This window comes from Anomaloglossus baeobatrachus, chromosome 9, assembly GCF_048569485.1.
Source record: "Anomaloglossus baeobatrachus isolate aAnoBae1 chromosome 9, aAnoBae1.hap1, whole genome shotgun sequence".
Lineage (NCBI taxonomy): Eukaryota > Metazoa > Chordata > Amphibia > Anura > Aromobatidae > Anomaloglossus > Anomaloglossus baeobatrachus.
In genome coordinates this window covers 20,933,780-20,947,767 of record NC_134361.1, presented here as the reverse complement: position 1 = coordinate 20,947,767, position 13,988 = coordinate 20,933,780, and positions in this window count along the sequence as shown.

Sequence of the window (13,988 nt, the reverse complement as noted above, 5' to 3'; positions counted from 1 at the left end):
AGGAGATGGGGAGACAGTGCTCCCTCCATCTCAGAGGCTGTGATGGGATTGCAAAATTGCATCAGTCGCATGACCTTTGGCTGATGCATGCAGCAGAGGGTCATTAGCATATTGCTTCGGAAGCGGTACACAAGTGGACATGAGCCCTTAGGCCGACAATACGAGATGCATGAAGACATAACACTTTTGGAAAGGGTAATTTTGGCAAATCTAGAGGAAAAAGGTTTGTGTGGGTTTTTGTTTTTTTTGAGGAAAATTTAGCAATGATTCTGAACAAAAAAAGCTGGATTCTTTTAATGATTGAGTTTCAAAATACTTGGATTTGCGATACTCATAACGAGTACTGTCTAATACTCGTATGCATTCCAAATAGTGTGTGCAATGCAAGTCAATGTTGGAAAACTCGCAAAGTAACCCGAATGCAGCACTATTGGCTACTTGCACGAATAGTACGGCATTTGGGTTACTCTTTACATTGCGAGTGTTCCCCATTGACTTGTATTGCACACACTACTTGGAATGCATAGCGAGTATAGACTACTCGTTACGAGTATCACAAATCCGAGTATTTTGAAACTTGCTCATTAGGATTCATGTGTGAAGAGTGGCTGAAGGTTACAAGAGTTCATGGAAAAACCATTGCAAACTTCACGGTGGAGAGAGAAATAGAATTACTGGGGTTTGTTTCCTACAGTGATGTAAATGTACTAATACTAACATCCCTGCTCCTGTATGGAGACCAAGCATGGTATAAACTTGGGAAAATCACAGATACGTTTTGCTTCCTGCTTTTTTTTTTTTTCTCCACTTATTGCTCTCTATGGGAGAATAAAAAATGCTGAATGAATTGACACTTCCAATTCAGTCAGGAAAAAAATGCAGATTTCTGAAATCTCAGCTCTTACTATAAAAAGCAGCTTTTAATTTGCAATAAAAAAATGCAACGTAAACATGGCTTAAATATGACAAAGGGGGAGATTTGTCCAAACAAAAAAGCATACGGATGCACCATCAATAAATATGTATAATATATAGATTGTAAGGGGGATGTATATGTGCCAGACTAAATGATAGGAGTCCCTCAGCAAAATTACTTTGTTTATAGGCTAATAGGAGAAGGGGGTGAGAACTCCTGGCAAATTTCCTAACTTTGCCTGGTCAAACGAATGAGATTTTGGGATACTGAAATAATCAAACCTGTAGATAAGTGTCACAGAATCAACCCGGCATAAGATGACCACATACAGACTGTGTCTTAATCTGGCAGTGTACCATGTGTTGTATCACAAGAAAGACAAAAACTTGGACTGCCAGTAATAATGTAACTATCCTCCCTTCATACGGGCAGTACATCAGAGGCAAACTGCAGAGATACAAGCACACTGCACCCAAGGTTTCTAATCTGTAGAAAATCTGCAACATCCAAAACTTGAAATATTCATTGTGACAACTTGGCCTGAGGCTTCTGCAAAACAAAGTGTGAAACAATCCAAATATAAAGTGCTTGTCCAGTGCCATAAAGCTGGTAGCTGAGCAGCGTTTGTATCTGGTGTATGGGGTCCTATGTTCTTCTCCAGCCGTCCAATTAAAATTATTGGAGCGTCCGTGCACACCATCAACCACCACTCCATTTACACCAGACTCTAGTTCCGGGGATCAATGGAAACTCCAGTTATTGGGATGTGACCTATCTTTTAGACAAGTCCTTTTATCTTCAGTATCTCACACCTTCCAGATAGATTTTTTTTTTTTTTTTTTTTTTAACTTGAGCAATTGGATAAGTATTTGAAGACACTGCTGCTGGTTTTTTTTTATATTTATAACTTGCACTAATATAATCCACACCTTTTCTACTCTAGACATCGTGCAGTGTCATGGCCACCGGCAATTTAGATGTGTACAAAAAGTGTCAAAATTTTATATTTGTATGAAGCAATAACCAGAGTCGTAGAAGAACCCTGTATCTAACAGATGAGAAGTTATGGCTCCTGTAGACCAGATAAGGCCAGAATCACACTTGCTAGTGCCTTGCGTGTAACTCGCGCGAGTCTCTCATGGTAGAACCCGGCTTGGCCGCACACTCCCCTGACATGAGCGGGTGGATTACATGTATCTCTGCAGCTCAGACGCTCCTGTACGCATAGTATGCGGCCATGCCGGGTGATTCAATGAGAGACTCTCGCGAGTTACACGTGAGGCACTAGCAAGTGTGATTCTGGCCTAAGAAAGCAACTCTTGTCCCCAATCATAGGGTTGTAGAAATGCAGCCATTCAGCTCTGCCTTCTCTCCCATAACTACCCCTTTTCCCCTCTCCTCACTGCTCCACCTTCTGTTTCCTCATTTCTCCGCCTTTTACCTATTCTCACTTTCACCTCCCTCCCATATCTGCTCCGCCTTCACCATCCTCTCACTTCTCTACCTTTTCCGTACCCTCTCTTTAGTTCGCTTTCTACCTCCTTTACCATCCTCTCTGCTTCATCTCACTATTCTGCCTTCTTCCTCCTTTCACTACTTCTTTCTCCCACACCTTTAACTGATTCTCCCTTCTTTCACTACTCTGCCTACTCCCTGCCATCACTCCCCAACCTTCTCCCACACTGCTCCACCTTTTTCCATTTCTGACTGCCCAACCTTCTCTCGCCCCTCGCTGCTCTGTCTTGGGATATGTTCACATTTCCGTTGTTTTGCCTCACTCACAATCCATCGCCTTTAGGAATTACGGTATCCTGCAAAATATTTTGCAGGAATCTGTTTTTCTTTTTCGCTCCTAATTGGGAGACCCAGACAGTGGGTGTATAGCTACTGCCCTCTGGAGGCCGCACAAAGAACTACACTTAAAAGTGTAAGGCCCCTCCCCTTCTGGCTATACACCCTCCCGTAGGAGTACAGATTCCTCAGTTTTAGCTTTGTGCGCAAGGAGGTCAGACACGCACGCATAGCTCCATTGTTTTTAGTCAGCAGCAGCTGCTGACTATGTCGGATGGAAGAAAAGAGGGCCCATACAGGGCTCCCAGCATGCTCCCTTCTCACCCCACTGTATGTCGGAGGTGTTTGTAAGGTTGAGGTACCCATTGCGGGTACGGCGGCAGGAGCCCACATGCTGATTCCTTCCCCATCCCTTTTTACAGGGCTCTGGGTGAAGTGGGATTTACTGGTCTCCAGGCACTGAGACCGTGCTCCATCTACAGCCCCTGGAGAAGATGCTGGATGGAGCGGAGTACATCAGGGACATGGCCCTGCTTCCTCAAGGTACTCTGTGTCCCCGTGCATTTGGCGCTCACACCGCAGCATGCTGGGTGTTGTAGTGCGCCGGGGGACATCAGCGCTACGGCGCTTGTGCCATGGCCTCATTCAGCTTCGCTGAAGCAGGCACACTTCTAGGAATCGGTCGCGCCGGCCGCTGGGACTGCGGCGCGGCTGGCACTTGTGGTGCGCCGGGGACTTCAGCGCGGCCCGCGCTTTTACGGCGGCCGCGCTGATAACTCGAGTCCCCGGCTTTTGCGGCCTGCTTCCGTTCGTTCCCGCCCCCGGACCTGCCAGTCAGGAGAGGGGCGGGACGCTGGCCACGTCTAGGAATCGGTCATGCCGGCCGCTGGGACTGCGGCGCGGCTGGCACTTGTGGTGCGCCGGGGACTTCAGCGCGGCCCGCGCTTTTACGGCGGCCGCGCTGATAACTCGAGTCCCCGGCTTTTGCGGCCTGCTTCCGTTCGTTCCCGCCCCCAGACCTGCCAGTCAGGAGAGGGGCGGGACGCTGGCCAGTGCATCAGCGCTGAGGGCTGGAGTCGTTTTTACATACTCCAGCCCTCACAATCGGCACAGAGGGGACACTGTTTCCCGCACTTTTGTTTGGGAACTCCCACGGACCGCCCCTCTCCACAGACGCCGGCAGCCATTCCTGCTGACACGCTGAGCTGCAGAGGGGAGCCGGGGAGACCCAGACAAGGAATTCTGCACATCTAACCCCGACCCAATCTCTGACTTATCTTGGCATGGAGTTTCATACTCTCTCAGCGATAGTGAAGCTTCCACTGGACAAGCAGTGCTCGCTACGGACTGGAGTGCAATCTCTCCTTCAGAGCCAGTCGCACTCACTGAGGCGCCTCATGCATTTCCTAGGAAAGATGGTAGCAGCAATGGAGGCAGTCCCGTTCGCGCAGTTTCATCTGCGCCCTCTACAATGGGACATTCTACGCCAATGGGACGGGAAATCGACGTCCCTCGACAGGACTGTCTCCCTCTCTCAGACTGCCAAGGACTCTCTGCGTTGGTGGCTTCTCCCCACCTCATTGTCACAGGGAAAGTCGTTCCTTCCCCCGTCCTGGGCAGTGGTCACGACGGATGCGAGCCTATCAGGGTGGGGAGCGGTGTATCTCCACCACAGGGCTCAGGGGATGTGGACTCTGGAAGAGTCCACCCTGCAGATCAATGTTCTGGAAATCAGAGCAATCTATCTTGCCCTGCGAGCCTTCCAACAATGGCTGGAAGGCAAGCAGATTCGGATTCAGTCGGACAATTCCACGGCGGTGGCGTACATCAACCACCAAGGGGGAACACGCAGTCGCCAAGCTTTTCAAGACTTGGTTCAGGATTGGTCGCAATTCCGACTCCCCTATGTGTTCCCACCTCTAGCATTGTTACCCAGAGTTCTCCGGAAAATCAGGTCCGACTGCCATCGAGCCATACTCGTCGCTCCAGATTGGCCAAGAAGGTCGTGGTACCCGGATCTGTGGCATCTCACGGTAGGCCAACCGTGGACACTACCAGACCGTCCAGATTTGCTGTCTCAAGGGCCGTTTTTCCATCTGAATTCTGCGGCCCTGAACCTGACTGTGTGGCCATTGAGTCCTGGATCCTAGCGGCCTCAGGTTTATCTCATGAAGTTGTTGCCACAATGAGACAGGCTAGAAAACCATCCTCAGCTAAGATCTATCACAGAACGTGGAAGATATTCTTAGCGTGGTGCTTGGCTCAAGGGTTTTCTCCCTGGCCATTTGCATTGCCAATTTTTCTTTCCTTCCTGCAGTCTGGGTTGGAAAAAGGTTTGTCGCTTAGCTCTCTTAAGGGTCAAGTCTCCGCGCTATCCGTATTCTTTCAGAAGCGCTTGGCACAGCTTTCTAAAGTACGCACGTTTCTCCAAGGAGTTTGTCATATCGTTCCTCCTTACAGACGGCCATTGGAACCCTGGGATCTGAACAAGGTTCTCATTGCTCTCCAGAAGCCGCCTTTCGAGCCTTTGAAAGAGGTTCCCCTTTCTCGGCTTTCACAAAAGGTAGTTTTTCTTGTGGCGGTCACGTCTCTTCGAAGAGTGTCCGAGCTAGCGGCGTTATCTTGCAAATCTCCCTTCCTGGTGTTTCACCAAGACAAGGTAGTACTGCGTCCAATTCCAGAGTTTTCTCCCAAGGTGGTTTCTTCCTTTCATCTCAATCAGGATCTCACTTTACCATCTTTGTGTCCGCATCCAGTTCACCAATTTGAAAAGGGTTTACATCTGTTGGACCTGGTGAGAGCACTCAGGATTTACATTTCTCGCACGGCGGCTCTACGCCGTTCTGATGCGCTCTTTGTCCTAGTCGCTGGTCAGCATAAGGGATCGCAAGCTTCCAAATCCACCCTGGCGCGGTGGATCAAGGAACCAATTCTTCACACATACCGTTCTGCTGGGCTTCCGATTCCATCTGGACTGAAGGCCCATTCTACCAGAGCCGTGGGTGCGTCCTGGGCATTGCGGCATCAGGCTACGGCTCAGCAAGTGTGCCAAGCGGCTACCTGGTCGAGTCTGCACACGTTTACCAAACACTATCAAGTGCATACCTACGCTTCGGCAGATGCCAGCCTAGGTAGACAGGTCCTTCAGGCGGCGGTGGCCCACCTGTAGGAAGAGGCTGTCTGACAGCCCGTTCATGTGGTATCTTTTTACCCACCCAGGGACTGCTTTTGGACGTCCCACTGTCTGGGTCTCCCAATTAGGAGCGAAAAAGAAGAAGGGAATTTTGTTTACTTACCGTAAATTCCTTTTCTTCTAGCTCCAATTGGGAGACCCAGCACCCGCCCTATTTGTTCTTAGGGTTTCGTTTTTCGGGTGCACATGTTGTTCATGTTGTTTCTTAAGTTCTCCGATCGTGTTATCGGGTGAATTTGTTTTTGAAACTGTTATTGGCTTTCCTCCTTCTTGCTTTGGTACTAAAACTGAGGAATCTGTACTCCTACGGGAGGGTGTATAGCCAGAAGGGGAGGGGCCTTACACTTTTAAGTGTAGTTCTTTGTGCGGCCTCCAGAGGGCAGTAGCTATACACCCACTGTCTGGGTCTCCCAATTGGAGCTAGAAGAAAAGGAATTTACGGTAAGTAAACAAAATTCCCTTCTTCTTCGGCGCTCCATTGGGAGACCCAGACGATTGGGTGTATAGCTACTGCCTCCGGAGGCCACACAAAGTATTACACTAAAAAGTGTAAGGCCCCTCCCCTTCTGCCTATACACCCCCGTGGGATCACGGGCTGCTCAGTTTTCAAGCTTTGTGCGAAGGAGGTCAGACATCCACGCATAGCTCCACTGTTTTAGTCAGCAGCAGCTGCTGACTATGTCGGATGGAAGAAAAGAGGGCCCATACTAGGGCCCCCAGCATGCTCCCTTCTCACCCCACTCTTGTCGGCGGTGTTTGTTAAGGTTGAGGTACCCATTGCGGGTACGGAGGCTGGAGCCCACATGCTGCTTTCCTTCCCCATCCCCCTGAGGGCTCTGGTGAAGTGGGATCTTACCGGCCTCCAGGCTCTGAGGCCGGGCTCCATCCACAGACCCGGAGATCCTGCTGGAATGGAGCGGAGTATCGTCAGGGACAGGCCCTGCAACGTTAAGGTACTCTGTGTCCCCGTACAGTCTATGCACAGACACACTCCAGCGTTGCTGGGTGTGTTAGTGCGCCGGGGACAGTAGCGCTGCGCGCTTGGGCTTTACTCACTGCAGCTTAGCTGAGTGAGTTTATGTGTCGGGAACTACCGCGCCAGCCGCTGCTGGAGCTGCGGCGCGGCTGAGACTTGTGGTGCGCCGGGGACTTTCGCGCTGCCGTGCTTTTACGACGGCAGCGCTTATAAATCTAGTCCCCGGCTTTTGCGGCCTAGTTACGTTTCGTTCCCGCCCCCAACCCTGCCAGTCAGGGAAGGGGCGAGACGCTGTACAATGATCAGCGCCGAGGGCTGGAGTCTTATTTACATACTCCAGCCCTCTCACTGGGCACAGGGGGACGCCAGTTTCCCGCTCTTGTCTGGGGCACGCCCACGGCCCGCCCCTCTTCACAGGACGCCGGCAGCCATTCCTGCAGGCAATCTAAGCTGGAGAACGGACACAGGCTCTGGGAGACCCAGCAAAGGGATTCTGACGACCACTTACCCGCTTATGCGGGCGGTAAGCAGCACCTTGGTGCTGACCCCACTATTGCCACAGTGTTTTTTTGTGTACTTTATCCTTGTACTTATATTTGCAAGACCATACACAGACACACGCCAGCATTGCTGGGCGTGTTAGTGCGCCGAGGACAACAGCGCTGCGCGCTTGGACTATACTCACTGCAGCTTAGCTGAGTGAGTTTATCTGTGGGAAACTGCCGCGCTGGAGGCTGCGGCGCGGCTGAGACTTGTGGCTGTACGGTCGCTTCTTGGCGATATACCCCTAGATAGCTCTGAGGAGACAACAGCATGTCATCAGCATAGAGCAAGGGGGCCAAGGCACAGGCTTTCTATGCTGTCTGTACCGCACGTGAGGCTGTTTTACCGGCAGGTTCCACTAACCCCTAATGGGTAGAGTCTCTGCTAGTGGTGGCCCAGAGAGGGCCACCTGTGAAACTGTCCAGAGGACAGAGTTTGCAGTTTTTTTGCTGATAAAATGTCTTGGACTATGAACAAAATTCTAGCAACTTTGCAGTCCAGGGCGGTGACTCAGACCAAGGGCATTGTTGAATCAAGGCTCCCCGGTCTCCCTCAGTTGGAACTAATCCGTGCTCCAAGGGGGTCCCATACATCCCAACACGGACGACAGTCCCAGACAGCCTAAGCGAGCTCGCTGGGAGAGACCCTCGACTTCACACACTGGTCAGGGTCTCAGCGAGAGGATTCTCTGTATGATGAGGTAGCTGATCAGGTTTCTGATCCTGAGACCGCTTTCATTCTGGATGCTCCTAATGGGACGCCATGGTGAATGATCTCATAGCGCCCATCAATACACTGGTGGATATTTCTCCCTCAGCCCCTCCAGTGGAGGAGGCAGCTTCAGCAGGAGAAATTCCATTTCAGGTATCCCAAGCGTAAATTCAGTACTTTTTGGGCCTCTCTGACTCAGAGGAGCAGTCCAGAAACACTACGCTTATCCAGACAAGCTTTTCTCCGCCGCGCCATCCTCCATAGTTGCAGTGGAAGATGGGACTTCACTTAAAGATGCCATTGACAGACAGATGGACCTCTGGTTGAAATCTGTCTGTGCAGCTATCGGCGTGTCGTTTGCTCCGGCATTCGCAGCCGTATGGGCACTCCAAGCTATTTCAGCTGGTCTTGCGCAGATAGACACTGTCACACGTACATCTGTGCCGCAGGTGGCGTCCTTAACCTCGCATGCATTGCGACTTACGCTATTCATGCTGTCCTGGACTCTACGAGCCGTACGCCGGTGGCGTACGCCAACTCCGTGGTTTTGTGCAGACCCTTGGGGTTAAGGGAATGGAAGGCAGCTCCTGCTTCCAAAAAGGGCTTAACCAGTTTGCCATTATCTGGTGACAGACTGTTGGCTGAGCGATTGGATGAAATCATTAAACAGGCCAAGGGTAAGGATTCTTCCTTACACCAGCCCAGATCAAACAAAACCCAAGGAAGGACAGTCGACGTTTCGGTCCTTTCCAGGCTCGGGCTGGTCCCAATTTTCCTAGTCCAAAAGGCTCAGAGGGGCTCAGACTCCTGGCGGGCTCAATCACGCCCAAAGAAGGCAGCCGGAGGAACCGCTACCAAGGCGGTTTCCTCATGACTTTCAGCCCTCTCTCTCCGCATCCGCGGTCGGTGGCAGACTCTCCCGCTTTGGCGGCATTTAGCTGCCACAGGTCAAAGACCGGTGGGTGAGAGACATTTTGTCTCACGTGTACAGGATAGAGTTTTGTTCTCGTCCTCCGGCTCGATTCTTCAGAACTTCCCCACCTCTCGACCGAGCCGATGCTCTTCTGCAGGCAGAAGGAGTGATAATCCCTGTTCCTCTTCAGGAACAAGGTCACGGTTTTTACTCCAATCTGGTTGTGGTGCCAAAAAAGGACGGCTCTTCCGTTCCGTTCTAGACCTAAAACTGCTCAAAAAGCAGTGTAAACCAGGCGGTTCCAGATGGAATCCCTCTGCTCCGTCATTGCCTCAAGGTCTCAAGGAGATTTCCTAGCATCAAGAGACATCAGGATGCTTATCTCCACGTGCCGATTGCTCCAGAGCACCAGCGTTTGCTGCGATTCGTTATAGAAGACTAGCATCTTCAGTTCGTAGACCTGCCCTTAGGTCTGGCGACAGCCCCACGGGTTTTCACCAAGGTCATGGCAGCAGTGGTAGCAGTCCTGCACTCTCAGGGTCACTCTGTGATCCCTTACTTGGACGATCTACTTGTCAAGGCACCCTCTCAAGAGGCATGCCAACGCAGCCTGAACGTTGCTCTGGAGACTCTCCAGAGTTTCGGGTGGATCATCAACTTTTCAAAGTTAAATCTGACACCGACCCAATCACTGACATATCTTGGCATAGAGTTTTATACTCTCTCAGCGATAGTGAAGCTTCCGCTGGACAAACAGCGTTCACTACAGACGGGGGTGCAGTCTCTCCTTCAAGGCCAGTCACACCCCTTAAGACGCCTCATGCACTTCCTAGCGAAGATGGTAGCAGCAATGGAGGCAGTCCCTTTCGCGCAGTTTCATCTGCGTCCACTTCAATGGGACATTCTCCGCCAAAGCGATGGGAAGTCGACGTCCCTAGACAGGAACGTCTCCCTTTCTCAGACGGTCAAGGACTCTCTTCAGTGGTGACTTCTTCCCACCTCATTGTCAAAAGGAAGGTCCTTCCTACCCCCATCCTGGACGGTGGTCACGACAGACGTGAGTCTGTCAGGGTGGAGAATAGTCTTTCTCCACCACAGGGCTCAGGGTACGTGGACTCAGCAGGAGTCCACCCTTCAGATCAATGTTCTGGAAATCTAAGCAGTGTATCTTGCCCTGCAAGCCTTCCAGCAGTGGCTGGAATGCAAACAGATCCGAGTTCAGTCGGACAACTCCACAGCGGTAGCATACATCAACCACCAAGGCAGAATACGCAGTCGGCAAGCCTCCCAAGAAGTCCGGCGGACTCTGATGTGGGTGGAAGACAGAGCATCCACCATATCCGCAGTTCACATCCCGGGCGTAGAAAACTGGGAAGCAGACTTCCTCAGTCGCCAGGGTATGGACGCAGGGGAATGGTCTCTGCACCCGGACGTGTTTCAGGAAATCTGGGGCCTTCGGGGGAGGCCGGACGTCGACCTAATGGCGTCTAGGCACAACACCAAGGTCACGAGTTTCATGGTGTGGTCTTACGATCAACGAGCTCTGGCGGCAGGCGCCTTAGTTCAGGATGGGTCGCAGTTCCAGCTACCCTATGTGTTTCCCCCTCTGGCACTGTTGCCCAGAGTGCTACGCAAGATCAGCTCCGATTGCCGCCGCGCCATCCTCGTCGCCCCAGACTGGCAGAGGAGGTCGTGGTACCCGGATCTGTGGCATCTCACGGTCGGCCAGCCGTGGGCACTACCAGACCGGCCAAACTTACTGTCCCAAGGGCCGTTTTCCATCTGAATCCTACGGCCCTGAACCTGACTGGGTGGCCATTGAGTCCTGGATCCTAGCGTCTTCAGGATTATCTCATGACGTCATTGCCACCATGTGACGGGCTAGGAAGCCGACGTCTGCCAAGATCTACCACTGGACGTGGAAGATATTCTTACCTTAGGGCTCTGCTCAGGGAGTGTCTCCCTGGCCATTTGCATTGCCTACTTTTCTTTCCTTCCTGCAATCTGGTTGGGAAACAGGTTTGTTGCTCGGCTCCCTTAAAGGACAAGTTCCAGCGCTGTCTGTATTCTTTCAGAAGCGCCTAGCACGACTTCCTCAGGTACGCACGTTCCTGCAGGGGGTTTGTCACATTGTCCCTCCGTACTGAGGCCGTTAGACCCATGGGATCTGAACAGGGTACTAATTGCTCTCCAGAAGCCGCCCTTCGAGCCTCTGAGGGATGTTTCACTTTCTCGACTTTCACAGAAAGTGGCCTTTCTGGTAGCGGTCACGTCTCTTCGGAGAGTGTCCGAGCTAGCAGCGCGGTCATCCAAAGCTCCCTTCCTGGTGTTTCACCAAGACAAGGTAGTGCTGCGCCCGATTCCGGAGTTTCTCCCTAAGGTGGTATCCCCTTTTCATCACAATCAGGATATCTCCTTACCTTCCTTTTGTCCTTATCCATTTCATCGATATGAAATGGATTTGCATTGTTGGATCTGGTGAAGAGCACTCAGAATCTACATTTCCCGCACGGCGCCCCTGCGCCGATCGGATGCACTCTTTGTCCTTGTCACTGGTCAGCGCAAGGGGTCGCAGGCTGCCAAATCCACCCTGGCTCGATGGATCAAGGAACCAATCCTTGAAGCCTACCGTTCTGCTGGGCTTCCGGTTCCATCAGGGCTGAAGGCCCATTCTACCAGAGCCGTGGGTGCGTCCTGGGCATTACGGCACCAGGCTACGGCTCAGCAGGTGTGCCAGGCGGCTACCTGGGCGAGTCTGCACACCTTCACCAAGCGTTATCAGGTGCATGCCTACGCTTAGGCGGAGGCCAGCCTAAGTAGAAGAGTCCTGCAGGCGGCGGTTGCCTCCATGTAGGGAAGGGCTGTTTTTACAGTCCAAACTTGAGGTATTAATTTACCCACCCAGGGACTGCTTTTGGACGTCCCAATCGTCTGGGTCTCCCAATGGAGCGCCGAAGAAGAAGGGAATTTTGTTACTTACCGTAAATTCCTTTTCTTCTAGCTCCAATTGGGAGACCCAGCACCCGCCCCTGTTTCCTTCGGGATTTTTGGTTTGTTCGGGTACACATGTTGTTCATGTTGAATGGTTTCAGTTCTCCGATGTTCCTTCGGATTGAATTTGTTTAACCAGTTATTGGCTTTCCTCCTTCTTGCTTTTGCACTAAAACTGAGCAGCCCGTGATCCCACGGGGGGTGTATAGGCAGAAGGGGAGGGGCCTTACACTTTTTAGTGTAATACTTTGTGTGGCCTCCGGAGGCAGTAGCTATACACCCAATCGTCTGGGTCTCCCAATTGGAGCTAGAAGAAAAGGAATTTACGGTAAGTAACAAAATTCCCTTCTTTCTGCATAGACTTCTATTAGCGACGGATTGTGACTGATGGGCTTGCGTTGCATCCACCGCCTGACAATCAGTCGTTTACTGACTGACCATCGGGCAGGAGCAACGCTGAATGTAACGTTTTGGGGGGTTTTTTTTGTGCAGTGGATTGTTTTTTTTTTTTTGTTTTTTCTTCGGCGCTCCATTGGGAGACCCAGACGATTGGAGACCCAGACGATTGGGGTGTATAGCTACTGCCTCCGGAGGCCACACAAAGTATTACACTAAAAAGTGTAAGGCCCCTCCCCTTCTGCATATACACCCCCCGTGGGATCACTGGCTCCTCAGTTTTCAAGCTTTGTGCGAAGGAGGTCAGACATCCACGCATAGCTCCACTGTTTAGTCAGCAGCAGCTGCTGACTATGTCGGATGGAAGAAAAGAGGGCCCATACTAGGGCCCCCAGCATGCTCCCTTCTCACCCCACTCTTGTCGGCGGTGTTTGTTAAGGTTGAGGTACCCATTGCGGGTACGGAGGCTGGAGCCCACATGCTGCTTTCCTTCCCCATCCCCCTGAGGGCTCTGGGTGAAGTGGGATCTTACCGGCCTCCAGGCTCTGAGGCCGGGCTCCATCCACAGACCCGGAGATCCTGCTGGAATGGAGCTGAGTATCGTCAGGGACAAGGCCCTGCAACGTTAAGGTACTCTGTGTCCCTGTACAGACCACGCACACACACACCAGCATGCTGGGTGTGTTAGTGCGCCGGGGACAACAGCGCTGCGCGCTTGGGCTATACTCACTGCAGCTTAGCTGAGTGAGTTAATGTGAGGGAAACTGCCGCGCCGGCCGCTGCTGCGGCGCGGCTGAGACTTGTGGTGCGCCGGGGACTTCCGCGCTGACCGTGCTTTTACGACGGCAGCGCTTATAAATCGAGTCCCCGGCTTTTGCGGCCTAGTTTCGTTTCCTTCCCGCCCCCGGGCCTGCCAGTCAGGGAAGGGGCGAGACGCTGTACAATGGTCAGCGCCGAGGGCTGGAGTCTTATTTACATACTCCAGCCCTCTCACTGGGCACAGTGGGACGCCAGTTTCCCGCACTTTGTCTGGGGCCCGCCCACGGCCCGCCCCTCTTCACAGGACGCCGGCAGCCATTCCTGCATGCAGTCTAAGCTGGAGAACGGACACAGGCTCTGGGAGACCCGGTCAAGGGATTCTGGCGACCACACACCCGCTTAAGCGGGCGGTAAGCAGCACCTTGGTGCTGACCCCACTAGTGCCACAGTGTTTTGTGTACTTTATGCTTGTACCTATATTTGCACTGTACGGTCGCTTCTTGGCTATATACCCCTAGATTGCTCTGAGGAGACAACAGCATGTCGTCCGCAAAAAAGCAAAGGGTGCCAAGGCACAGGCTTTCTATGCTGTCCGTACCGCATGTGAGGCTGTTTTACCGGCAGGTTCCACTAACCCCCATTGGGTAGAGTCTCTGCTAGTGGTGGCCCAGAGAGAGCCACCTGGGAAACTGTCCAGAGGACAGAGTTTGCAGTTTTTTTGCTGATAAAATGTCTGGGACTATGACCAAAATTCTAGAAACTTTGTAGTCCAGGCCGGTGACTCAGACAATGGGCACTG